The 27,501-nt window shown below is 43.5% G+C and overlaps 1 long non-coding RNA gene across 1 annotated transcript; it reads left to right on the forward strand.

Moving 5' to 3' along the window:
- The first annotated feature begins 5,139 nt into the window (after positions 1–5,139).
- On the forward strand, positions 5,140–25,801 carry LOC103663058. Its single transcript, XR_005834149.1, has 4 exons — positions 5,140–5,845; positions 6,598–6,827; positions 7,139–7,310; positions 24,106–25,801. It is a non-coding gene; the product is annotated as an uncharacterized LOC103663058 (long non-coding RNA).
- Positions 25,802–27,501: the final 1,700 nt, after the last annotated feature.

Raw genomic sequence — 27,501 nt, forward strand, 5'->3', positions numbered from 1 at the left:
TCTTTTTTTTTTTAAGATTTTGTTTATTTATTTGACAGAGAGAGAGACAGCCAGCAAGAGAGGGAACACAAGCAAGGGAGTGGGAGAGGAAGAAGCAGGCTCCCAGTGGAGGAGCCTGATGTGGGGCTCGATCCCAGAATGCTGGGATCACGCCCTGAGCCAAAGGCAGACGCTTAAAGACCAAGCCACCCAGGTGCCCCAATAAATAAAATCTTAAAAAAAAGTTTGAGAAAGAATTGCCCCCAAACAATATCCCTCGAGGCTAAGATAAATGCAGTTGCCACGTGCAATGATTTTGCAGCTCTCTCTCTCTATAATGGTCTCACCAGAAGTTATATACACTAACCTCAGGCAGCTTAGAAAGGCTGGCTGCAGTACTCTGCTTGCTGATGTTATCGGCAGGAACAACTGTGACTTACTTTGGTGAGGTGGCCTTGACTCCTTTTGTGGACAAGGCAGTTCCTACTGGAGACAGCACCAAATGAGGTAGACTTTTGACAACTGTCCTGATCAGTTGGTTCATACAGAAATCCCAATGGATGGTGCAGATCAGTGTTTAGCAAAATGCAAGTCACAATCCATTATCGGATTACGACATTAACTGGGTGGGTTGACCAACTTTTAAAAGGTGAAATTGAATAGAAAATATCAGAGTTCATTACACATACTCAGGGTATGACATAGTTCTTGAGACTCTGGTTAGAGTTCTGAAGAGGTGTGTCCTGGATCATAAAATTAAAATTTTAAGAATTAAAGCCACCGGTCCAAATCCATTCATAATAAAATAGCCAGTGTGTTTGAATGCACTAATCAAAATTAGAGGACATTTGGAAAATATCCCTTTTCAGCATCATACATCACTAGGCATGAGCAGAAACAAGGGAAATCCAGAGCACCTTAAAGAGGGACTTTCATACACACAACCAGGTGAAGAGCTTGAAATTAGTCTCTAAAAACTAAGTTGCCATCATGGAGGCTTTATACTTTACAAACCACACTCACAAATTTAATCTCATTCGAGTACCTTGTCCATTTTTTACAGTAGGTAAGACAGGAAGGTGGCGGCATCTGAGGCAGGGTTCAATGATCCATCCAGTTTAGGTCAGGAGCCCAGCCAGCAGCTGGGAGAAAGGATCTAGCCCCACAAGCCTCAGGGAGAAAGTTGGCAAAGGTAAAGAACTGAGCGTGGGTCCCAGCCAAATTAACTCGGGTTCAGGGCAGAACTCCAGTTCCAGGAGGGAGAAAGGGAAGGATGAACAGGAACTGGGGCCGAAGCCCAGATATTAAACAAAGCACACAGATAGCCAGGCCCACCCCCGGCACAGTGGATTCCATGCTCATACCTGCAGCGTTCCAGAAGCCCATGACTGGCTTTTGAAGAAGAAACAGAAACATACCATGTGCATAAGGGGCAGAATGGAGACGTTATCAAGTACTTATAAAGGCATAAAGAGACTAGTGGGGAATGGCAAGTTAACCAATCAGACTAGCAGGAGTAGAGTTGCCAGATAAAATAGAGGATGCTTATTTAGATTTGGATTTCAGATAAATAATGAAAGTCTTTTAGTGTAAGAATGTCCCATGCAATATTGGGGGCACATCTATACCAAAAAAAATTGTTGCTTATCTGAAATTTAAATTTAACTGGGCATCCTGTATTTTTATTTACAAAATCTGGCACCCCTCACCTGTGGGTGTTATGAAGGATAGGGTGGGAAGGCTTTGGCAGAGCAAGATCATAAAGGATCTTTGAGCCACGCTTAGCAGATAATGGGGAGCCATGAAAGTTTTTAAGCAGGGGCATAATATAATCAGGTTTGCATTTTAGAATCAACCTTTGGAGAACGAAACAAGAGTTGAGAAAGTCAGGAACTGAGAGACTAGAGAGCTGTTTTAAATAGCCTAGACTCCAGGAGCATTGAATTTAATTTCATTCACTTCACAATTCTGCCTGGTGCTAGTGAGATTCCAAGGTTCACTCGAGCTGTAGAGACCAATCTTTTCTTTTTCAGGAGCTGTTCTTTGTTTTGAGGAACGAAGAATGTTCTGGGGGTGGGGTATATTTTTTGCCTTGCCCAAACCCAGTGTCAATCAAACACTTCTTGAGGGTGCTGCAAAGATAAGGTATGTATATATCAATCCCCTGCTAGGAAGCTCAACGTCTTTTTCACCACTGCATCCCCAGGAGGTAATCAATAAACATTTGTTGAATGAGTTCCTTAAAGACAAAGTCTGTATCTTCATCATCTTTGTTTCTTTAGTGCCTGACCCAGGGCTGGGAATAAGTTTCTCAGAAAATAGTTCTTGATTAAAGTGGTCTAATTAATTAACAACCAGAAGTGCTTCCTATTAACTACACATTATTTCAAAGGTACAATCTGGCATAGTTTTCACTCGAATGCAAAAGAAGCCTGCCTCTTACACTGGGCCAGAAAACTGTTTTCAAAAGCTGTAGAATCATACTGATTGGGTGGAGTTTTAAAGGTAATCTTCCTCCTGTATGTGAAAATGTGAGGGTTTGGGATTGTGTGTGTGTGTGTGTGTGTGTGTGTGGCATTGTCCTGCTTCCAGAAGCTTTTTCTTTGCTTGGGTACTAGTGAAGCTAGATCTTAAGTGAATGCTTTTTGGTTAGATCATCATAAAGTGATATGAATCAAGTGTTTGTCTTCCATCTACCAGTATCAGTACAGTTATTTCCGTATGTATTTTTGCAAAGCTGAAGTGTGAACTTCTTGAAGGCAGGACTTCCTAGTCACAGAACTTTCACTAATACTAGGTTTGTTGAATTTTCAAGAGCAGGAAGCCAAAAGGAAAAGAATAATTCTAGGAAGCACATGGGATAAATAAAAATACAGTTAAAAATTATTACAGCCACCCATTATTGAAGATTATATTCTAAGCATCATACCAGGGTGGGGGCTTTACATATATTTTATTAAATTCTGATGAAATTTCAATCCTAAAAGCTTCTCTTTGAGGTAGGTGACATTATGCTCATTTTCTATTTCTTTAAACAGAATCAGAACTGATGAGAAACTTGCCCAGCTAATAGACGAGCAGAGCTGAGATCAGAACCTGATTCCAAAGTCCAGGCTCTCACACATCAGGAATTGTCATTGTTTTAAGTGTGTACTGGAGAGATGAAGAATATTGTTAGAATGCCTATAAGAGCTCTACTTTAATCAGCAACCATGCAGTACTCCAGAGGACTAAAGTTTGATTTTCTTTGTAATGATGTGTGAGGGTACATGCGTGGAAGAAATATGGAGGTATTTTTTTGTATTTTTGATTTATGTTCCTTTTTTCTGTTCACCTTTGTACTTAAGGGAGCACATGCTTTTAAATATAATTGGGTGCCATCTCCACCTTCCTGGAAGGTAATATTGTTACATTTAAAACTATTATCACGCTGTTACTACCCAGGATGAAACATATGGACTTCAGATGTTACGATCAGTAATACCAACTTCATTTGCCCCATCCAAAGGAATACTCGTTCATGTTCAGACATGTGATGGAACCTCACTGATCCAGATGTGTATGAACTCATCTGTGGGACACTCCAGACCCTCCTCTGAGCTGTCAATATAATTGCATGCATCAGTTATTGTCCTGTCTTTTAAAGCTGCAAATGCGCACTCTGTCGGACTGCTGAGATCTTTTCAGCAGCCCTCTTCATACTGCTCAACTGCCAGCCTCTTCACTGTGTTCCAAGAAGAATGAGAGTCTCAGTAAGAGTGCTGCCTCTGGTCGTTTGACTCCAGGCTGAGGAGGGTTAGTTAAATCGAAGGTTAAACTTTACCAACCTTTCGGAGTCTGAGAAAGCAAAATGAGAAGGCAAGCGATGGCATAAATAATTACACAAATTAGAAGGAATTTGAAGAAGAGGAACCAAACAAGATAAAAAGAAGGGGAGAAAGCATTTGGTTAAAACAAAACAAAACACGGAATAAACAAATTATGTTTTGCTTGGCTCTGTAAAGTAGATGCCTGCCAAAAATGGTCTGCAAAGGTATAAGAATCAAAAAGCATCTTCAGTGCTCTGCCTTTGCCAGAAACATGGAAGGAATTTCCTAGAGACGGTTAGGAAGGAATTAGGAGGGGAAAAAAAAAATGCTCATCAGGCCTTAATTTGCTTATTCATTGCCAGGCAGGGTGTTAACCATGGGGAATATAAAATGAATATGGCACGGCCCTGCCTCCAAGCTTACGCTCCAGTTCAGGGAGATACATCAACTGTTACATATGCTGAAGTGTGAAAGGCACCACGAAATAGGAAACAGTAGGTGGACAAAGGGGCAGTGATCTACTCTGTGAGTCTAATAAAAACAATTCATTACAGTCATGTAGGGTTGTTCAGTGAGATGACCAACTCTCCCAGGGAAGAGTGAAGTGGAACTTGAACTAACAGATATAGTCGCGTCAAAACATAAAAGAGGGGGTTTTGAAGAAGCAATCAATTCACACCAGTCCCAAGAAGGTAATGATCTGGTAAGTGTTCTCCATCTTTAATGTCTAGGATATCAATTTTACAAAGCGGTGGTGCCGCCAGACGTTACCATCCCCCACCCTCCATCTCCACCCCTCCAGCAGAGCTATCAGGTGAGCTTAATCCAAGCTCCGCCCTAATTAAATGTGACCTGGAGCAACTTGCATCACTACTCACGACCTCGTTTCTGCGTCCGTAAAGCGAGGAACCCTACCTAGTTGATGCTACAGTCCCTTTCTGCAGTGAATTGTGAAATTGAGACAAGAAACCAGAAAGGAAACTCAAGAGAAACAAAAGTGAAAGTGCCCAAAGGAAATACTGTAGTAAACAAAAGTACAAAATTTTATATCTCACTGAAAAACGTGGCAGAGTTCCCAAATACTTTGTTTTTTTCAGCAACCGTGAACACGAGATTTGGGCAAGAATGAAATGTCTATCACGCCGTCCAAATGTGAACACGATCAGTGTAACGCGAATCCACCTTGCTGCACGCAACTGTCTTCTTAAACAATGCTCCCTGACCCTGAACAACCACTTATAAAATTTCTTACAAAGTAAATCAAGCTATGATGAATGGTCCGTCTCCACATAACAACCCCCCCCCCCAAGGAACACCACACAAGGGTGTGTCTTGCTTTGGGAAGAGAGAGAAAAGGGTATAGAGAAAGAGGAAGGATTCGAACCAATACAAGATTCTGCCCAGCGTTGCCACGCGGTTGTCATATACAACAGCATGCAAGCAAACTATCTTAAAACACAGGAAATTCGGTAGCCTTTAAACTTTATTATTTCCTCCGTTTATGGTGAGACTTCCCCGAACGTAACCCAGGACCTTACACCCGCTTGGGAGCCAGGGCGCGAGCTCCGGGGTGAAAAGCAAGTGGAGGCGGCCAGAAGTGACCAAGCTGACAGCTTCGCGGAGCATTTGCAGCGAGCGTGGGACCAGGACGGGCGACGCCACGGCTGCAGGGGGGTGTCACTGGGCTCCCTAGATGGGAGGATGCTCCGTGTCCGCTGCGGGAGCCTCCCTTCTTGGAGCCGAGGCGGGAGGAGGACGCGCGCCTGCGCGCGCGTGCACACACACGCACACATCCCTCCCCTGGAGTTGTGTCTCGTCTCCCTTTTGTTTTTCTCCCTTCCCGGTCATGAGACCCGGAAGTTTTTTTTTTTTTTTAAACCTGTCTCTCTCCCTTTTCCAACCCCCCCGCCCCATCTATCACATGGCAGAGATAGAATAAAAACAGAAAAATGGCGACGGTCACGTTGTGGCGAGCCTTGCTGCGTCATTAGATAATCCTCATGCATATAACGGGAAGAACAAAGGAAGGGGGGGCCCAGGACCCCCCGGGGGCGCAGGTGGGCGTGGGGGCGGCGGGGCGGGCGCGGGGGCGGCCGGGCGCGCGCGGGACCGGGCGCCTGCGGGCGGCGAGGGGCCGCGCGGGGCTCTGTGCCGCCTAGTGTCTACGTCCGTGTGCGCGCCCGTGCGCCGCCGCGGAGCACTGGCCGCGGCGCTCCCGGCGCGGTGTGGCGGCGCGCCGGAGCGGCCGGGGGCGCGGGAAGCGGCGGGGCGACTAGAGCCGTTCCGGCGAGGCTGGCCGCGGCGCGCGCGCACACGCACACGCAGCCGCGGGGCTCGGCCGGCTGGGCGCCCGCGCGGGGGGCGGGCCGAGGGCGGGCCGGGTGGCGGCGGGGGCCGAGGGCGCGTCGCTGCCCGGCGCTGGGCGCCTGCCTTCAGCCGCCTCCGGGGACCGCAAGCAGTTCGCCGCCGCGGGGTAGGCAGCAGGCGCTGGGGCGGTGGCACGGGGCGGGCCTGGGGCTCCGCACTCCCTCACGGACTTCGAGCGTGTGTTGCCGGGCTGGGTTTGTTGTTGTGGAGGTGTGTGTGTTTTTCCGGCGGGGTGGGGGGGCGGCCTCACCCCTGGGCATTTCCGCGGTTGTCCTCGGGCCCTCGCCGGGGTGTGAGGAGCGGCGCAGGTTGGACGAGGGCGCGGGGTGGTCCCCGGCACCCCGCTCCGGCCCCTTGGAGGGGGAGCGGCGCGGAGGGGCGGGGCGGGGTGCGTGTGTAAATGTTGCGCACTCTCTTTTCCCCCACCCCCGCCTTCTTCCAGGGTGCTGGCGTGGGTCCCTCGCCGTCCGGCGGCGACTGTAAATAGAGCCTGGATGTTGTTTACATGAAGGATCCGGCGGGAGGAGTCTGCGAGGAGGAGGCGGAGGAGGAGGGAGGGAGGAGAGAGGAAGAGCGGAGTCCCCGCGGCGGCGGCGGTCCGGGGTGAGGGGGAGCCCCGCGCGGCGTCCGGGGACCGGGCGCTACCACGAGGCCGGGACGCTGTACCCTGGGGTAGGAGGGAGAATGGGCGCGGGGCGGGGGGTGGGGGGGGTCTCTCAGTGTGGCATTTTTAGCTTGCAACCTGCCACGCACATTCTCTCGGGCTGGAGGGTGTGCAGGGAGGGCGAGGAAGCCTCGATTTCTCTGTGCGTTCTTTCTCCCATCCCATTTCCCGCGTCACAACGGGCTCACCTGTTTATTTCCATCAACCAGAGTGTGCAGTTTTGTTATGTAGGCATGAGAGGCCGTTTCTTTTATTAGAAACATTATTGGGGAGGGGGGTGCGTTGTTGTAATTTCTGCCGGTCCTGTTCGGTTTTCAAGAAGGGGGAAGGGACTTGGCGGAGATCGCCTGCTCCTGGTCGCAGCTGAACCCACGGCTTCTCCCTGCCTTCCCGGGCCAAGGAATCTTTTCCCTCACTCAGCTACCCGCACGCCAGCTGCCAGCTTCTTGGAGAAGGACCACACCTGTGCTTATTCTCGCTTTGGAGGAGAGGTGAGCTGAAAAACCAGAGAATCTTGTGTTCCCCAGAGTTCTTAGCTAATACCCCATCCCAGAATTGACGAGAAAGTGCTGCTTTCACCTGCTGATTGCACGGGGCACGTCCATCCCAGGACCCAGGCAAGTTGTGGTCTACAGATGTGCTGGGATTTTGTCTTCCCTCTGGACCTGCACCCCACCAACCAGCAACTATGTGCTGGGTTTAGATTGAGAGAGGTGACCTCCTTAGGTCAGTGCCCTTATTTGTTCCTTACCAGGTTTTTTAATGGAATTGTCTGCTCTCTCCTCACAACCCCCTTTTTTTCTTTCCCTAAGAGCTTAGCCCAGAATCTGGCCTAAAGCAGCCTGTCTCTGGCTCTCTTTCCCTGGGCCCCACCCTGGCCCCTCTTGGTTCTCCAGAGCCAAACACGCCTCCCAAGCAGAAGACACACCCAGCCCCAAATCCAACCATTCCAAAAGGGAGGAGAAAACAGTGGAAGAGAAGGGACCCAAGGGTCCCTTTTCTGTCCCAAATATCCCCAACAGCATTTTCCTCTTCAAGCCTCCTAGATTTCTAACCCCTTGATTCTTCTCACCAGCTGTTCTTCCTATCCTTTTTGTCCGTAGTCCTATGATAGATATTTGGGAAGGTGGGGATGAAGAGTGGAGAAGGCGGTTGTCACCCTTCTTCCCAAGAGTGTGAGGCATTTTCCATCTCCCCAGTCTTTTCATTTTTGAGTAAATATGTAAATACGTTTGCATGCTTATTTGAACTTGTTTTCTTGCTGGCTAAATAATAGCTGGGACTCACAAGGAAGGGAAGGGAAAGGAAAGATAAGAAATGAACATCACCCCCCTCGGTTCCACTGTATGAGCATCCCCAGAGTTGCCGAAGACCCTTCTGTAAAAGTCAACAGCCTCTCTTTCATGACATCACCACCTAAGCCCTTCCAACTTTAGCTTCAGAACAGGAAGAACGCTCAAAATAGAACTATCTTAGGAATCCAGCTCCTTTAGAAGATCAACTTTTAAATCAGCTGCAGGAGGAACACTGAACTTTGACATAGGGAGGGAAAACCAAAGTGTTTGTAATTGGCTCCTTTGGGGAAGAGTAGAGGGGGTACTTCCCATGCATATTCAGAGAAGCTTCTCTCAAGGTAACTTGGGTACCTAGACCAATGAATGATTAATAGGGTGGTTCGGGATTCATTTATTGAATTATTCATATGTTTTGGTATGTCAACAATAACAAGCAGTTTTCAGAATGAATTGAAGAGGGGCTCCTGGAATGTGCTCTGAAGAGTATAAAGGAGGTTGTGGAGGGAGGCTGAGGGGGAGCACTTGAGGAGGGTGAAGAATCAGGATGCAGTGACAGCTGCTGTAAGTACGAAGTTCAGAGGCTCATTATAAACAATGACTGTAACTTTTGCGGGGTGACTAAGATCCTGGACAAAGAAGTAACGTCAGGATTTTCCACCTTTACTTTGGAACTGAACTGTGTATCTTTGAATTTCAGCGTCTCCATTCTTTTCTTGAATTGAGACGTACCTTTCTCTCTGAGTGAAAAGTGTTGTTCAGTCTCTGGGAGGGGCTGCTTAATAAGTGATCATCACCAAAGTATTGACAGCTTAAGGATCAGTAGTGGGGCAGAAAATACTTGGCATCATTGTGCACCTGGTGGGTGTTGTAGAAGGACTTGCTGGTTGAAGAGATAACATCTTTCAGTCTGGTTCAGGTTTAAAAGAATGCAGGTGACAGGTTGTAACTACATTCATATGGTAGCCACGTGTTGCTGTCAAGCACCTGAAATCTGGCTACAATAATGAGCTGAATTTCAAATTTTAGTAAATTCTTAAAATTGATATTTGATCCAGTTATTAGAAAACTTAAATATGTTTGGAAACAGTTTGGACATATGCATCTACTTTTTAAACTGTAAAATGTGTGAAATCTAAGTATAGGTTAGTATTTCTGATGATAATCTAGAGTTTGAATTGAGATGTGTTGTAAGTGTAAATTACACTCCAGTTTTCAAAGACTTAGTACAAAGAAAGTAAAATATCTCAAGTTATTTTTATATTGATGACATGTTCAAATGATACTATTTTAGGTATATGTAGCTAAATGAAATATATTGTTAAGGTTAATTTAATCTGTTTAAATTTTTTAAAAAAATACGGCTACTAAAATATTTAAAAATACATGCATGCATGCATTCACATGTCTTATACAGCACCGGCCTATAACATTGCTCCTTTTGGTCGATGGATTAATTTCAGAAGAGGTGACTGCGTGAAGTCTCTCCTTTGCTGTGTTCCATGTGGAAGTTTGGGGACCCCAAGAGTCATTATTTTAGAACATGAGACCTAATAGTGAATGCTTTGCATATTTCTATGTGGGAGGCATGCCCTACTCAGGAAGGTCAATGAAAGTGTGCAGGGAACTAGAAAGGCTAGTAGAGGTGTCATGGGAAAACTTAGATACCCACACATTTGGCTGTAGCTACTTTTGTAAAAGGCTCCTGGGCATAACAAACTCTTATCAGAGAACAGTGTGTGACACAGTAACTGTTGTGACACCTGGTGGCATCTTAGTGATACCACTCTGTTTTTTCTTACTCCTTCATTTACTTTCTCTCCTCCACCCCCCCACACCCCCATCCCCACATCATAGCTCCACTGGTGGTAATTGGGCCCATGAGGCTGCTGACCCCTTGCCTCCAAAAAAAAAAGTGTAATGCCGACCTGAATGGAGATAGTGCTGTCTTCGGGGTTTGGTTTTTCTAATGAGATCCACTAATGGCACTGGAAGGGACTTAGGGGTGATTTAAATGCAATATGCTCATCTTATAGATCCAGACTGTCATGTGCCTTGCTTAAGACTGTACAGACAGGCTGGAATTAAACGTGTACTTTGGTTGATAACCTGTTTAGAGAATCCATAGGAAATGACAAGGTTCATCAGTTAATCGAATACCTGTTGAGCTTGCACGTTGTGGGAAAGACTGTGATTAGGGTCGTGAAGTGCCATGAAGAAAACAGTCTGACTTCAGGAACAATACTGCTGATTGAAGAAGTAATTATTAGCAGTGTCAAATTACAGTACAGGCATACCTTGTTTTTTGGGGCTTCACAGATACTGTGGTTTTTCCTTTTTGTTTTTTTTGTGTGTGTGTTTGTTCTTTTGTTGTTGTTGTTGTTTTACACATTAAAGGTTTGTGGCAGCCTTGTGTTGGGCAAGTCCATTGACAACCATTTTTCCAACAGCATTTGCTCACATTGTGTCTTTGTGTCAGTTTTTGGTAATTCTCACAATATTTTAAACTTTTTCATTATTATACTTGTTTTGGTGATCTGTAATCAGTGAATATGACTTGCTAAAAGCTCAGATGATAAGCATTTTTTGGGTAAGGTACTTTTTAATTAAAGTGTGTACTTTTTTTTTTTTTTTTTTGAGAGAGAGAGAGCCAAGGTACACACGAGCAGGGGCAGAGGGAGAGAGAGAGACTCTTAAGCAGGCTCCACCCCCAACGGCGAGCCTGATGTGGGGGGCTATCTTATATTATGACCTGAACCAAAAACAAGAGTGGGAAGCTTAACCGACTGAGCCACCCAGGTGCCTCTGTACGTTGTTTCTTTAGACGTAATACCATTGCACTCTTCAGAGGCTATGGTGTAGCATATGCACTGGGAAACCAAAAAATTCTTTTGACTGGTTTTATTGTGATACTTTATTGCAGTGGTCTAGAACTAGACCCACAGTATCTCTGACGTACGCCTGTGTAAGAAATAGCACCTAATAGTGAGTACACTACCACCGTAGCATATGGTACAAGTAGAAATGTGTGTATTTTACAGATGTAGGAATAAAAGCTCTGAGAATGGTGGACTCTGCGGAAAAGAGGAGTTTAATTGTTTCTGGAGCAGCTCACGGGTCTAGAACTTGAGGTCGATGAAAATCTTTGGTGTTGCCCCCTTTAGCTGTCCGTGCAGGGCATCTGAGAATCTAAGACCCAGCATTTTTAAATGACAGTGCTGCAGCAATGAGGAAATCATAGATTAATTAGAGATAGGGTGTTTAGAGATGGCTAGCCAGGGATAGATCATTTTGACTAGTTATCTCAAAAGGTTTAATACAGAGGTGAAATCAGAATAAAATTGACTCGTGAGCAGACTATAAAATCCAAAATGGGCGGAGAATGGAGCTTAGAACAAAAGCAGAAAGCAAGATAACTGTGGAATAGAAAGTTGGACTACAAGTATGTATGCTGTGTGTGCGTAGAAGAGGGAAGGTAAATAACAGAATTTAGGGGCTGATCCATTTATTTGTAAATTTTTAGTCTTCTGTAGCCTTTTTGGACTAAAATCCCTGTTAGCATAAGTGAGAACGCTTGTTCTTTCTCCCTCTACGTTACTGTGTCCATACTTGTTTTGGTAGGGCTTTTCCTTGTGATGGATCTGTCAGGGATATGCCGCAGGAGATGACTTAGGGGCCAGTGCTGGGAGTGGGACACTGCTTTCTAATTACTCCCAGTTAATGCTTCTCTGCGAGGATTGGGGTGGACAGTGCCCTGCACAGGGCAACGGTCCTTGGCTTCTCCTGGCCTTTTGAGCCAGTTCGTTTCTTCTTAAAAAAAAAAACAAACCTGTAACCCCCTCACTCCAGGTTAGTTTTTAAAAACTCTTAACGAAGCAAAGCTTTGCAATAAGATGCAAAGCAGTAATTGATACTTGAGCTTCTTTTGTCGACAGCACATTTTTATAGCCTCCCGGTTCGGTCAGATGTGCACATTTTATAATATCAGTGAAGTTGGATTACAGTTTTCAAGTTGGGGAAAAACCACATTTTAGTACAAGCCTGGTGGATTGAAATTAGACCTAGTGAAGCTATTTTAATTTAAAAGTACTTTTTAAATACTTCGTGTTGCTTATTTTACGGTGCTCCGGTGACTGACTCAGTTATTTAAAGGTTTGAAGTCATTGTATTTTCATTTTTAGTCCAGAGATAAGAGGGACGTGCCATGTTCTTTGTGTGTGCATTTGTACTCCACAAGATTTAAAAGCAGGTTCTTTAGTATACCAGTTTACCACAGGTACTTGATTTATTGATAATATTTGGTGCTTGCGTCACGAAGAAATTGTTCTCGGTTTGTATCATTTTTATCATAGAAGAACTTTAAAATCAGTTTGATCTCGGGAGGAGAGCATTTTACGTCACTATTCTTTTTTCTTCTCCTCTGTGCAGTATGCTTTGGTAGTGCAGCACGAGTACCTGCAGTCCCTTGTTTTAGTATTAAAAATTCGATTTTTATATGAAAAGTCTTTTGAGAAAAAATGTTTCTTATTCACAGACTAATAACAGTTTGCTTTTTATCACTTGGTCTCTGGGTTGATTTTTTTTTTTTTTTTTTTAAGTCCCAGTTCAGATAGAAAAAAAAAGTGAAGCGAGAGCGACATAAGGAAAGATCCTTTGTTTACTGTACCAGGAATGTTTAGTTCTGTGGGTTCTGGTCATGGCTAACGAAGGGGAATTTCAGCTTTGCGACGCATGACGGACATGAAGCTCACCTTTGTATACCTTGTATTTAGACATTCAGTTACGTTAATGCTCAGGTTTCGTGAGCAACAGTCTAATAACTACTAAGTACATCGGGGTTACTTAATTGTTCCCATACTTGTCCACCCTTTAGTGTCTCGGAGTAATATTCATCTTTTCCAAAGCTGATGCAACCTGTGGCCAGGAAACGTTAGGTAGTAATCTTTTTCTTCTTTTTGACAGATTAGCTATCTAAAATTTTATTCTCAAGTAATCACAATATCATTTTTTTTTTCCTGTAGCAGATGTTTATAATTTGAGTGAAAATGTGCAGCTATTTCCAGGAACCTCAGGTTGTAGGATCCAACTTTTTTTTTTTTTTTAATCTTCGTTGCCCTCTCGTGTTTCAACTCTGTATTACATCAGTTGGCTAAGACCTAGCCTTTGTGACCTCCTCAAGTATTAGATATTTTTGCACATTAGAGAATGTTGTTTTAATTTGTGTGGAGGTGGATTATTTCACTGGAGATTACTTTTCTGAAGATTAGGTCAGTTTCATAGTGCAGAAAGTCACTGTCCTCCTATGGTCTGACTTCTAATCTAAAGAATTGACTTATCTATCGGTCTTATTTGAAGTACAGTGCTAATATCTAATTTACATATAATGAATCATTGAAACTGAGAAAATGCCTAATTGAAAACATAATTATTTTTCAAATATCTGTCAAGTTCCACTCATATTGAAATAACTTGAGATCTTATGACTGACGTGGAAAAAAACCGAGTGAATCATGGTTTTAATAAGCTGAGATTCTGAAGCCTGAATTCCAATTTCAGAATCTTTTTGTACTTCTTATTAAAAGTAAGAATCATTCCTGAAATGACTTCAGGGTGCATCTCAAAGGTACAGATAATTTCAAAGCAAGTGATGTGTGTATGTTGTGGGGTTTGTTTGTTTTTTTTTAAAGGCATTCCAAAGGTTGTCCGTGGTTCTTGCACCACCTAACTGTAGAATTGACATTAGCTGTAGTGGAAAACACCGTGCGGGTGGGCTTAACTACATAATTGTCATCAGTGTCATCAATTTGAGTATATCCTTAGCATTCAGAGCAAGAACAATAAAAGGGAGTTTTGTTTGTTTGTTTGTTTGTTTGTTTTTCTAATGTGCATATTTCCTTAAAGCATAAAATCCCCACTGGTTTCTGCTTCATGATCTGACATACTAAGGAAACTAAAAATCTTAAGCCAAAATTAAATATTTTCAGAAATCATTTTGTTTGCATAAATTGTGTATCCAGTTGATGAGTCAAATGGCCAGGTTGGGATAGAGAAAAAAAGCACTGGGCTTGATCATTGAATGTGGATTTGAGCCCAGGTTTACCATAACTTAGGGCACGATCTCAGGTATATCACCTAACCTCTCAGGTTTTTATTTTCTGTCTGTAAAATGGGCTAATGATATCTAATCTATTTCTGGAATTCTTTGGTGATAAAGTAATGAGTAATTCATGGACAGACCCATATGGGTTCTTGTGAAAACCAAATGAGAATGCACATAGGAAATTGTTTAATGTTAGGCGCACATGTGAAGTATTGTGGCTGTGTGGCTATGTTTGTGAGCACTTTGAGGGTGAAGGGCCATGTCTTATTCATCTTCGTTGGCTGAACATCTAGAAGAGAACTTGGAACAGAGTAGTTCCTCAATAAGTATTCATTGCATGGGTGATTGAGGTCAGGGAGATAAAGTCAGTGAATCCATGCGTGAGAGAGATAACGCTGAAACAGCTGGGAAGCTTACTGCATATTTGATGTATTATCAGAGTGAAAGCGTAATCACATGGTTGCTCATCATTACCATGCATTCATCTTCTTTTCATCTTTCATCCTCATATGATTCAACTGGGCCTTTTACTGTTTCAGTCTCAACACTTGCTGCGCCATGACCCTACTATTTCTTCGCTTCCCCACATCTTGAACCAGAAGGGGGTCTTTTAGCTCTTCACTCTGCAAGGAGCCTTCGGAGGGAGTCGTGCAGCCTCCCAGAAAGGATGGTGCTGGCCGACAGCGTGACTGACAGGCTGCCCTGGCTCAGTTATCACAGTGCTGATGCTGTCCATTCTAAAGGTACAGTACTGTGATAACTGAAGGATGGCAGCCATCTTGCCTTCCATCCAAGGAGTCCTGTCATGCCCAGGAAGGAAGACCGAAGATGAAGTGGGCATGTGGAACAGTGGCGGGAACCCAGAAACCCGCTTACCCTGTTCTTGTGTTGTGTATCTCCTGTAACGTAGGGTATGTTATTCCCTGTGTCTTTGCCTTGTTTTGTGACATGGCGGGGATAAGGAGGGGTTGGGTAGTTGCTTGCGTGGCAGGGTGAACATGCTTGCACTGAGTGGACATGTATTAAGATCTTTCAAACTTTTCAGGTGCTGGTGCTAGATAAGTGCTAAGTGTGAATTAGTATTTCCGAAGAGGTATTCAGAGAAATTTGTGCCTTTTTTTTTTATATATATTTTATTTTTAAGTAATCTCTGCACCTAACATGGAGCTTGAACTCACAACCCTGAGATCAAGAGTCACATGCCTCACCCACTGAGCCAGCCAGGCGCCCCCCCCCTCCATTTTTTGTTTTTTTGGGTTTTTTTTCCTTTCAGTGTACAAAGGTATTTTTATTAAAGTACAGGGACAGGAAGAGCTGCACTGGGATTGTGAGGAGTAATTGATTTGCCATTTTTATAAATGTGAGAGGTAACCTGATAAGCTAGATACTTGCCAACATTAGATGTTCAAAATGAAATTCAGCTTAAACAGGGAGGGGAAAAAAGCCCTGCATGTTGAACAACATTGGTGATATTGCATGAATAAAATTATATCTTTGTGCTTAAGGAATGGATAGGGACACATCATGTTTCAGAAACATAAAAAATAATTTAGAATCTAGTGTTATTCAAAAAAATAGTTGCTGAATGTCCATGTTATTGTTGCTGTCACCTCTACATGAAAAGAAAATGTAAATTTATTTCTGTCAAGAATTGAGGACCACTCTGAAGTGACATCTAAAACAAATTGATTTTAGGGAGATAAATCTGTGAATACCAACCCAGCATCAGGTTTGCATAAAAGACTAGGAAATTTAACAGAGCATGCTGCATCTTTAGCCTGCATCCCACACTAGATGCAGGTTCTGGAACCCCTAAGGAAGCTGTGTACGTGCGTCAGCAGCAGACGAGAATCAAAGTACACGAACTTACTACGTGTTAGCTCACAGTCTGCTGCAAAGCTCACATAATTTTATATAGCTTAGGCTCAGTGCATTAAACAGAGACCTCTTAGGTCTTCCCAGGTTCATGTCTGTATTGGGAATCTAACCATCCTCTGGATAGATGACTGCTGTAGGAACCCGAAGCAGTGACCCATATGCTTGCGATAAGAGATGGCAGAGCCCGCTGAGGTCAGGGTGTGCCTACTCAGGGTGAGAGGAGCCAGGGAAGGAAAAGCCACATGTGTGACCCTTCAGTATACAGAGACCTTACCCGCTAATCAGTGCAGCCCAGTGAATGTGTTGGACTTGGGCCAAGTGTACTATCAAGTCCTTCCCTGAGGCAGGAGGAAAAAGGGACCAGAGGTGTGAGCAGAGAGGCAACATTTTGCCTTCCCATCCAGAGAGGGTCAGTTTCACCCTTTGTGTAATCCTCAGATGGTTCTGGTCATTGCATTCCTTTGCTGGTTCACACAATTCTCTTTAACCCCTCTTCTCTCCCAAAGAGTGACTGCTTGGCCTTGAATTTTTTTCCGCACGGCATCGACCCCGTTACGGCCAGTACCTTCACATGTCCTCATACATTCACAGGTTCTCTAAGCTGCAGGCTAGATGATGTTTTTGATTAATTATAGGGAGCTGTATATTATACCATTGGTCCTGAATTCCTTGGGAGTTTTCTGCTTCCTTAAACAGAAAGGGAATTTCTGACAGAAACCCTGGAAGAACTTCTAAGAAAGGAAAGTTCTGGGATTGGTGAATTCTCAAGTAACTTGAAACATTCCTAATTTTTAGTGTTCTAGCAGGTGGAAAAAAGTGCCTCCGGGAGCGATGTGTTGTGCAATCATTGGCTTTGGTGAGGATTTCACCACCTTCTTTCATCTTCCTGTTTTCCCGTTACTAGTTTTATAAAAACTCAGGTTTTATACTTACTGGAGTCTGATGCCAGGATCCACGCCCAGCCTGTGGGATGCTGCAGAGCTGAGTGTTGGGTGTAGTTTGGAATCACCCCGGCACTTCTACAGATGGAGCTGTACTGGGTCCTGTTTCCTGTCAAGGAAAGCCTGAGGCTTGGTCTGTGGCAAGAGCTCTGGAAGGCTTGCCTAGGCCTGGAGGTCTTTGGCATCTTCAAGGCAGTTCATAGATGGAAGGTGTTCCAACAGGTTAAGTGAAATGTGATGCAATGAAAATCTGATGGGGTTTTTCCACTGCTTTGATTAAAACATACAATGTTTGGTTGGTGTGTTCATTGCGTTCTTCATTTAGGTATGTAAGAATGGAATTAAGCATAGAAATACTGTATGATCCAGCATTCCGTTCCACTTCCAGTTATATACCCAAACGAAGGGATTCAAACAGGTATTTGTACACCCAGGTTCATAGCAGCATTATTCACAGTAGTCCAAAGGTAGAAGCAACTGTGGGCGAATGGGTAAACAGGAGGCGTATGGGTACAATGGAATATTACTCAGCCTTAAGAAAGAAAATTCAGACGTGTGCTGCAACATACCTGTGCTATATCATACCTTGATGATAGCTAAGTGAAATGAGCTAGACACAAAAGGGTAACTATGGTGTGGCCCCTCTGGTATGAGATTCTTAGAGTAGTCAAATTCCAGTCTAATGCCAGAAAGTAGAATGGTTGTTGCCCAGGACTGGTGGGGGATAGGGGGAATTGATGTTTGATGAGTACAGAGTTATTGGGGAAGATAAAAAAATGGAGATGGATGGTGGTGGTTGCACAATAGTGTGAATGTACTTCATGCCGCAGAACTGTATACTTAAGAATAGTTAAAATGTGCATTTTATGTATATTTTACCACAATTAAAAAAAAAAGGCACTTCAGGGTAAAAGCACTGTTGCAGCCCACAACAGGAGTGAGTTGATGGCTCTCTTCCTTATTCTTCAGTGTGAGGATAACAGTTTCAAATAAGAATTCAAAATGTTAACGTGTTATTTTCATGTCTTTTTGTGTTTAAACTTCTCTAGTCTGTAGATTGTTAGCATATTTCCAGGGTTTCTGAGATAACTTAGCATGGTTAAAAAAAAATTTGTAAAATATAAAGAAACTGAAGCCTAACAGTACTAAAAAAATGGAAAAAACGGCCTAAACAGTCAGTGAGGTGCTGGGGTACCTCTTGTTGGCTTTACACTTTTTCTGGTGAAATCAGGGTAGCTCGCTGGGTCTCTCCATGCTCCAATTGTCTCAGCCCATTTCTTTGGAATGGTGGTAAAGATGAAATTGTATATATATGTGCATGTACTGTGTACCATGAATTATATACACACAGCTAGCTCTGTGTACATACGTGACCATTTTGATGACTAAAGGAACATTCAAGTGTGGCATATTCTCAAAATGTAGAAATAACAATGAAAAGAATCGCTCCAGTATCTCGTGTCTCTAAATAAATCAGACTTGTACATATCCTAATTAGACTTGTAACTCAAATACGACCAGCCTCATTAAAAGGAGTGTTCTAAGCTTGCTGTTGATCATGAAACAGTTCTATTTGTTACTACATGTCTACATTTGAAAGTAAGAGAAGTAAAAGCATGGAGACAAGAAGTAAGGCAGCAGTGATCTTGTCTTAGGGATCATGTTTTATTAGCCGTGAGTAAAAAGCATTTGTGGACCATTTCTACTACATCACAAAGCTCCTACTTGGGGCCATGCTTTGGAAATCGGATGGTAGTTGTAGCCGCTGCCCCCACCAAATCCCATGCAGTATTTTTGCCTTGATCAGACCATGCAAAGTTGGAGCAGGGGTGTGAGCTCTTGACCCCGCCACACCAATCAGATACTTAGGTACACCTAATACATTGTTAGCTTTTCTGAATAACCAGGCAATTAGAAATGTGTCATTAAATGGACTTGTTTTTTCCAGATCAATTGCTTTTTGAGACAGCAAGCCTCTTTGTGTTTCTGTGCTGCTTGTAGAGGATTTTTCTCCCTAAAAATTGCTCTCTTAAAACTTTGTATTCATATTTACAAAAATACCCCTGTCACGCAGTTCATTCTCACCATTACCTGTTCAGTTAATCGTTTACCACACAAATTCTCATTAAGCATGAGCAAGACTAAGGGAGGCACCAACACACTTTCCTTCTGTACCTAGAACATCATTGTGAAGATTCCCATTGACAAAGAATGCCAAGTATGACAATGTTCCTGGAACGTTCTCAACTGTAGTTCTTTAAATTGTTCGAAAGGGTTTGGGGTTGTAATACATGCCTCTGATGTAATATATGTTAAAACAATTCACGTAATAGAAATGGAATCGAGTTAAGCTGATTATGTTTTTACGCATTTGTACTATTACTGTACTTGTGTTTTCCATGAGATGAGGAGATGGGTAGTGCTGTTAAGAAAATGGGAAGATGTGAACAATTCCAATTTAGTGGGAAATTCATTTTCATATTCTCTTTGTAAATCAAATTCCAGGTGTATTACCTATATTACTTAGACTCCCATTGCTTCATTCCCCCCGCCCCCCGCTTTGAAAATGAGTGCCGTCACACTGGGAGTATCTTCGGGCGAGTGGGGGTAGCTGCCTAGAGCACTTTGTTGCAACTCCTGAGGCTCCATCTGGTCCACAGAAAGGAGTGCTGTACCCACCCATCCACATCTCCCAGTGTCTGCCCTGGGCATCAGACTGAGAAGCAGTGGTACCTTTGCTCACCCCTTTGTAGATAACACACTATTTTTACTGTAGAGGTTAGATCCTCTAGGAAGGTGGAAATTCTCAAAGTTACATTGATAAAGACTAGATTTCTGGGAAGCTATGTCATTGGGAATATAGACACCTTTTTTTTTTATGGGGAGGATATCAAGGAGTTTTAATTAAAATGTCTGCCAGTAAAATGTCTAGACATAAATCTTCGTTTCATTATCACCCACTGATATCTGTAAAAAAAAAAAAAAATCCTGACTCACCTAGCAAGTCTTAAATTATTCTAATATCCTAATACCATAAAATGTGCCACTCTCCAGTAAATTCATCTTGGACCATCTCTTGTGTAATTTATATATAGAGAATTTTGTTTAAGCAACTGGATCAAATAGAAGAGGCCTTTTTACCTTTTTTGCTGGAGACGAGTCCACGTTTGTTGAGCACCCAGGTGCTCATTTCATGCTAATGCAAATCAGAGTAGAAGAGTGTGCCTCAGTTTATAATTGAGGAACCTGAGGAGGCTCGTGGCGGTCCCTAAGCCACACAGCTAGCAAGCTGTAAGAGGGAGGGTCTGAGTCCAGAACAGGAAAGTATCGGAAATTAAGTTAATGTTAAGTTAATTCAATTTGCTCTTGAATGTTGTTTAGTAGGTGAGGCTTTGAAAAGGGATTAAACCCAGCATACGTAGAAACACTTTAAAACTTACATACCGCCATGCACATTACCTTCCCCATTCCATTCTTGCCTTCTGATGTTCTCTCAAGCTGTGCAGTGTCATTACCTTTTTAAAATGAAAATTTGATCATGGCACCAAAAGCCCTCTGATGGGCTTTCTTTACTCTGGGGACCAAGACTACTGTCCTTAATGTGCTTGGAGGTCCTGGGCAGGCTGGCTTTCACCAACCTCTCTGATTTCATCTTTCGCACCCAGTTGACTGGCTCATTCCTTGGGGAACGAGGTCTCCTCCTGCCTTAGGTGCATTTTCTTCTGCCTGGATACCCTTGCTATTCACTCCACCTGGTTGTTAGCCTCTGGTTAAATAGTGATTCCTCAGAGACCCCTTCCCTGACACCAAGTATGTCCAGTCTTGTGTCACTCTGTGCTTTTTCTTCAGAGCACTTGTCACAATTACAGGGCTATGTGTGGGGTTAGGTGTATTTGACGTCTCCTTAGACTGGGAGTTCCTTGAGGACAAGGACCACGTCTCTGTCCGTTGCTGTGACAGCCTGCAGTGTGGCTTGCAGTAGAAATCTAAGGTAATGTGATGAGTGGAGTCTTCCCTGTTCTCTAAGAAGAGTTCTTTGTGAAAAGAGCTCACAGCTAAAAACAAAGTGTTGAAAATCCCCACTTTTGACATTTAGATTCTTAATCCATTTTGATTTTATTTGTGTGCATGGTGTTAGAAAGTGGTCCAGTTTCATTCTTTTTCTTGTAGCTATCCAGTGTTCCAACTAATGTAATAACATTGTGTAACTACACTGAAACAACAAAAAATTCAGGCTTAACAAAACAACGACAACCCACTTTTCTATGGTCAGAGGACTGCAGCTCTGTGGCCAGCATTTTCCTGCAGAGCTTTTTCAAAAGGTCATTTCAGCAGAACCGATTCTTGAATTGCATTCATCCCTCGCACCCATGTAAAAGGGCTAGAAGAGGGAGAGATGTCAACTTTTGGGGGAACCTCCCTCAGAGAAGGGTGCATTCAACTTGGAGATCATCATTTGTCTGAAAATTGGTGAATGTTATCCCAGAAGGAAGCCTTCATGCCCAGACTCTGCAAAACTAAGGGGTGGAGAGAGGAAAGAGGGAGGACATATTGGATGGGACATGGATGTGAGGTTTCTTGGACACTATGGTCTCAAGTGAATCCACAGAAAATGGCTGGGAACTTAAGCTTTCTAGCTAGTGCCTAACAGGAGAGCACTCCTCACAACCTCTGAGGGGAACCCTGGCGGTGCCGCTCAACAAAGAGTTCACAGATGTGTTCCCCCCAGGAGCGAGCCAGGATGTGGACAGTATCCCAAAGTGCAGGCCTCTAGCCAGGCAGAAAATTCACCCCCCACCAAGGGTGTGTGTGTGGGGAAGTCATTTCCGGATTCCCCTTTGAACTTCATGAAGAGGCAAGCCAGCATTCAGGTGGGGCCTTTTGAAAGCTGTCATTTCCTCAGAAGCAGCTCTCAAATTCATTGTGGAAAGTAATGAAGCAACCCAAGAGTCAGCTCAGGGAGAAGGTGGGGGTGCAGGTGAGAGAGAACACCTCACTGCTCCATCCCACGCCCCTAGAGCATCAAGACCTGTGTCACCTGGAGAGAGCGACAGAGCCTCGTAACAACACCAGGGTAAGGTTACCAAACGAAGCACTTGGCTACTCGGAGCTGGAGGCCAATTGGAGATGTTCTTACAAAGAGGAAAGGGGAGGTGATACAGAGCACAATAGAAGTCATTGGAAATAATTTCATGCTTTATTCTTTAACAGAGTTGCAATTCTCAAGTTAAAATGATTCATTAAAAGCATAAAAGGGCTAGAAAATCCCCTCTCACAGAGGAGGCTGCATGTCAGTATTCCTTTCCTACGCAGTCTCTCACCTGCTGCTTCTAACACGTGAAGGAGTGGAAATACCAGTGCAGTCCTAACACTTCTGGTGGCCTGTGGATGCCCACGACTGCCCCTTCTCCAGAAGCAAGGAGGCAAGTTAGCCAGACAGCAAGATCCAATAAGGAAATTTGCTCACAATCGTCTGTCAATTTGCCTGAAGGAAACTTGCAGGAGGGCAGGTAGGAGTTTTCCAGTGATGCCTCTAGGTTACTATCCAGGGGTGTGAGTCCCAGACAATAGATTCACTAAGAATATCCCATTGTAAGGTTGGGGGGGGGGGTGTGGGGTGAAACAGTTAAAGGGGATAAGTACACATATCTTGATGAACACTAAGACATGAATGGTTGAATCATCATGTTGTAAACCTGAAACTGATATAACTCTGTAATTGTACTTGAATTTAAAATGTTTTAAAAAGAGTATCCCAGTGTAGAATCAGCTGGCTTCAACAAAAGCAGCAGACTGACGCACCTGCCTTTAGTAATGTCAGTGCTGTCTGGAAGTCAAGTTGTAGGTGACCGACAGGGACCCGACTTACTTGTCAGCCCTACCATCGAGGACAGGAACCCTAGAGATCATTTTCAAGCTGTAGGTTTGAAACCAAGTATGTCTTGAGCAGCGTTTTAAAAAAATAGAGAATAATCAGAATGCATAGCATGTGGTAAGGATAATACTGCTTCATGAAACTTGGCAGTTGTGTGTGTGGGTTTGTGCACTGGGACATAATGCATTGCAATTTTTTTCACTGTGGGTTTCAGTTAAATTCACAAGTCACCGGTTAAGATGGTAGACTGTAGATCATCTCATTATGTATTTTACATTTTGAACTAATGCTCAGGACGGTGAAGACACTTGTCCAAGGTCAGTAGCAACAGAGTAGGAACTCAGACATCATCTCAGTCCCCTTAATGTGTCCCCTCATCGCACCAGCCTGGGGAGAACAGCAGTAGCTCATATTTAGTGATTACTATGTGCCAACAACTGCACTTAAATATTTCATAGGGAAAGTTGGCTTTATGTTTCATTTCAAATAAAGTGTGCGTGGCTCACCAGTAACAGATCAGTGCTGCAATCCACAGCTAGATAAAATACAGAAGTTGTGAATAAACATTTAAAGTTTTTGCAGTGTGGCAAAGTAATTTTATGACTGTCGAATCTAGTAATAAAACATTGGCTTGCACTTTCTGTCTTTAAATTTTTTCCTAGCAATTAATTTTTACTGTATTTTATGAAAATTACCAGTCCATGGTGGATTGGAAATAAGAACAAACTGGTCTTTCACCACAGATTGAGAAGCACTGGCTTAGACCCAGCAAAGCACACACCTTTGTCCCTCTTAATTCCTTTTGAAGTACCAGGGGATCACAGTGACCCCTGGAAGGGGCAGATTGCGGGATGCATGGCTCCCATCAGCAGAGAAGGGGTTACTGTGCTATAGGAGTGAATGGAGGACTTCCAGTTCTAGAAATAGCCCTCTTGTCTTGGGGATGGCTAGTAGAAAAGGCACTAACACCAATGAACATTTGAAAGCTTTCCTTTACTTAAGATTTTGTGGAAGTGGGACTGACAGGGGAAAACAGAAAGAGCTCCTTCCTTGTAAAGTCCCCAAGAGAAAAAGTTCAGCGCAGAACAAATTAAATTCTCATTTCCCGAGACTCAGAATGGTGAGAAGCGGAGAGACGATGCTACAGAGGTCTCTGGGAAAATAGGGCTGACTAAAGGGAGCCTGTGTGTCTCCTTGCAGGCTCTGCGGAGGGAAGCACACTTCATAAATCCTTTTGGACTGCTTTTTGGCTAAATCCTCAGATTTGTACGAAGAACTGTTTTGAGTGAATCAGTGTGTCTTTTGTTTGCATCTTCTGGAATTCTGAAGACCGCATCCAAGGAGTTAGCAAGGCTGAGAACTGGACTGAGCATTTAATCAGTTGAACGCTTCCTTATGTTTTCCTGGTTTGTTCTCATAACAAGTGACCTTAGGCCAACTCCTAGCAACACGTGATTGTGGAATGTTCCCTCCTGAGGAATACGGCCTTGTTTTTTCATTCTGAACAGTGAAAATCTGAAAATTCAGATGAGTTTGGACAATGATGATGATAATGTAAGCTAACTGTACCTGCTGTGTGCCCAGCATTTTATGTATGTGATTATTAAACGTTCTAATAGTCCTGGTCAAATTTCGGGGAAAAGCCAAAGCTTAGAAAAGTTAGGTCACTCACCTGATGTAATTGCTTTCAAGCCCCAGTTCCTGCATATCTATATTTCCTACAGATCTTATCAGCATCCTTGCATAAGTGAGGCAATGCCAGAACCCCAGAGTCATGATATTTTCATTGATTCGTCCACTTGAAGAAAATAATCAGGATCCGCTCCTTTCGGTTTTGGTTTTGAATACATACCACCTCTTCAGTCATTTAGGACTGGATGATGCATTTAGCTGTAGGTCCTGGGAGCTCAGAAGTCTCCGTGGTCTAATAGCTAATACTTACTGAAGACGTTCTACTGAACCTGTCCATGCAGTCATTTTTATTGCATTAGCTTACTGAATCCTTTCTTAGGAACTGCCATCGCCGCTTCCCTGTCCCTATCCCTGCTTAATTGTGTCATAGCACTTTTACATAGTATGTTCACACTAACATACTCCAGTTCGCTTGCTGTGTGTACTGCCATCTCCCCCCAACCAGAAGAGAAGCTCCACAAGGGCTGTATGTCTTGTTAGCTCAAGTTCCCAGGAAGTGGAACAAGGCCTGGTCCATAATTCGCGCTCACGTATCTGTTGAGTGAATGGCCCTTAGAGGTAAATATCACTGTCATCCCCATTTTACATATAAGCAAACTGAAGTTCATGGTATTAACTAATATGCTCAAATACAAAGCAGTTGTTTCTTCAAAGTCCATTTTTAAACGTCATTGGTGATAGCTTCCTTTCTCCACTATCTTGTTGGAATGAGAAATTTAACATGAGAAAGAGGTGGGTTTGGCACTTCGGGTAACCTTAGAGGTGATAAGCGTTACGTAGTTGTGAAATACGTAGACGGGGCCTTTCATGTAGTGTAGGAACTATAGCTAGTATTGAGGTAAGTAAGATGTCTTTCCCCTGTATTCTCCTGCGATGCCAAGCTTTATAACACACTGAAGGAACCGGTTTATAAAATGAGTTGCTAATTCAAGACTGCTTTGTTGGAGCCATCATGGGCCTCTCCTGAGATAGACTTGCAGAGTTGTGAAGGACCTGGGGGATGTCCGTGCCAGCCTACCCACCTCTGCCCCAAAGTGCCAGGCTCTGGGACTCCGGCCCTCCTTCACTGGACAGCCTGCTCCACTGCTAGACAGCTGCCGTGTCAGAAAATTCTTCGAATTGTATCCCCAAGTAACTTCGACCCATTGGTCTGAGTTCTGCTCTCCAGGAAATGACAGAATAAATGACATCGTCCTTTCACCTATCAGCCCTTCAAATGTTGGTTTAGTTGTACTCATTCTTCGGTTTTTCTTGTCCCAGGCCCTCAGACATTTCTCATGTGGCATCTTTCCAGCCATTTTCCCATCCTACTTGCTCTCTTTGGCGTGCTCGCTGGTTCATTCATATCCGACGTAAGTGTGTCATGCAGTAGTCCAGGTGTGGTGTTAGGGTTACATCTGTCATTTTTTGGCAGTCATGCTACCCTGTTGGCTCATCCACACTCCCGTGTGAACTATTGTGGAACTCAAGTGGGAAGAACATACTGCACAGATGGAACCAAAGATTAGTGATGATTATGAAAAATAATAGCGATGTCTGTGGACATTCTGTCCTTCATTTCTCTGTGCACACCTGCTGCCACACCCAAGATAGTTATGAGAACAAGTATTTATTGCACTCAGAGTATGTGTAAGACGATGTCCTAAGACATTTTACATTTACTACCTGTTTAACTTTCTGAACAACCATATTCATAGCTATTATTAAACTCTGTGTTACACTGAGGAGACAGAGATTAGGAGAGATTAGCTAACATGCTTAAGATCACATAGCTTGTAATTGGTGGAGCATGAATATGAGTCTATGTTTGCCTCCAAATCCCATGTTTGATAAGGTGCGTTCCCAGGAGCTACAAAGAGGATAAGCTTAGCTAGCCAAGGCTCCTGTTTTCATTATCTCTGAAAAACATGGACAAGAAGATATTTTAAAGGAGTTTTGCTAGCTTCTTCCTATCCTTCAAAGAAAGAAAGGATCTGAATTATCGTGTTTCTACTCTGTGCCAGCTGTGCCATATCTATTTATCTCATTTAGTCTTCAGGACAATTCCGTGAGGAGAGCACTATTGTTATGACCATTTTATAGGTGAGAAAACCGTGGCTCGGCGAAGACCAATCTAGGTCTTTGTCACACAGCTACTTGCATTAAGAGCCAACGTGCTTTCTGCCACACCATGACACTTCTCAAAGAGGGTTTTCAACTTCACCCTAAGTGCCTCCCTCCTACAGGGTCTCTGGCTAGACTGTTACCCACTGTGATAGTCTCCCCTCTCCTGTGCAGCATTTCCCAAAGTAGTGATTTTCCAAATTACTTGAGTGGAAAAGAAAAGAACCCATCTAACCAAATTAGATGAGCATTCGTTCATTATTGAAGGCTTTCTATATGCATAGCTTTGGACCAAGGATCAGCTATGGAAGCATAGTAGGAAGCCAACTGAAGTTATTAGAGCTCAGCTTAGATGGAGCCCATCATGCCCCCTTCCTCTCCCATGGTATGACCCCAACATGAATTGATGGTAAGTGCGATAGCTGTCAAGACCTGATCATTTAGTGAAGCTCACCTGAGGGACATGGACCCATCGGCCATCAGGTGGAATTGATTTACTTGCCAAATCATAGGCCCAGAAACTTAGAGGCCACTAGTAGGAATCTTGCCAAATCACATTATTTTTCTTTGCATTTGCAAAGAATGTAAGTGTTCACAGAATATTTATTACTTACATTACTTATTTATCCCAGCCAACTGGTAATGTAGGCCAACAAGGGTTCATTGCTCTGTTTTGCAAATGAGGAATCAGAAACTCAGAGAGACTGAGACTTGCTCAGAGCCTCACAGTCTCAAAGAGGCAGAGCCCAAACACAGTCTCTTCAAGCTCCAAATTCTATACATACCCTCTGCTCTCTCTTT

Source organism: Ursus maritimus, unplaced genomic scaffold (genome assembly GCF_017311325.1).
Source record: "Ursus maritimus isolate PB19 unplaced genomic scaffold, ASM1731132v1 scaffold_12, whole genome shotgun sequence".
NCBI lineage: Eukaryota > Metazoa > Chordata > Mammalia > Carnivora > Ursidae > Ursus > Ursus maritimus.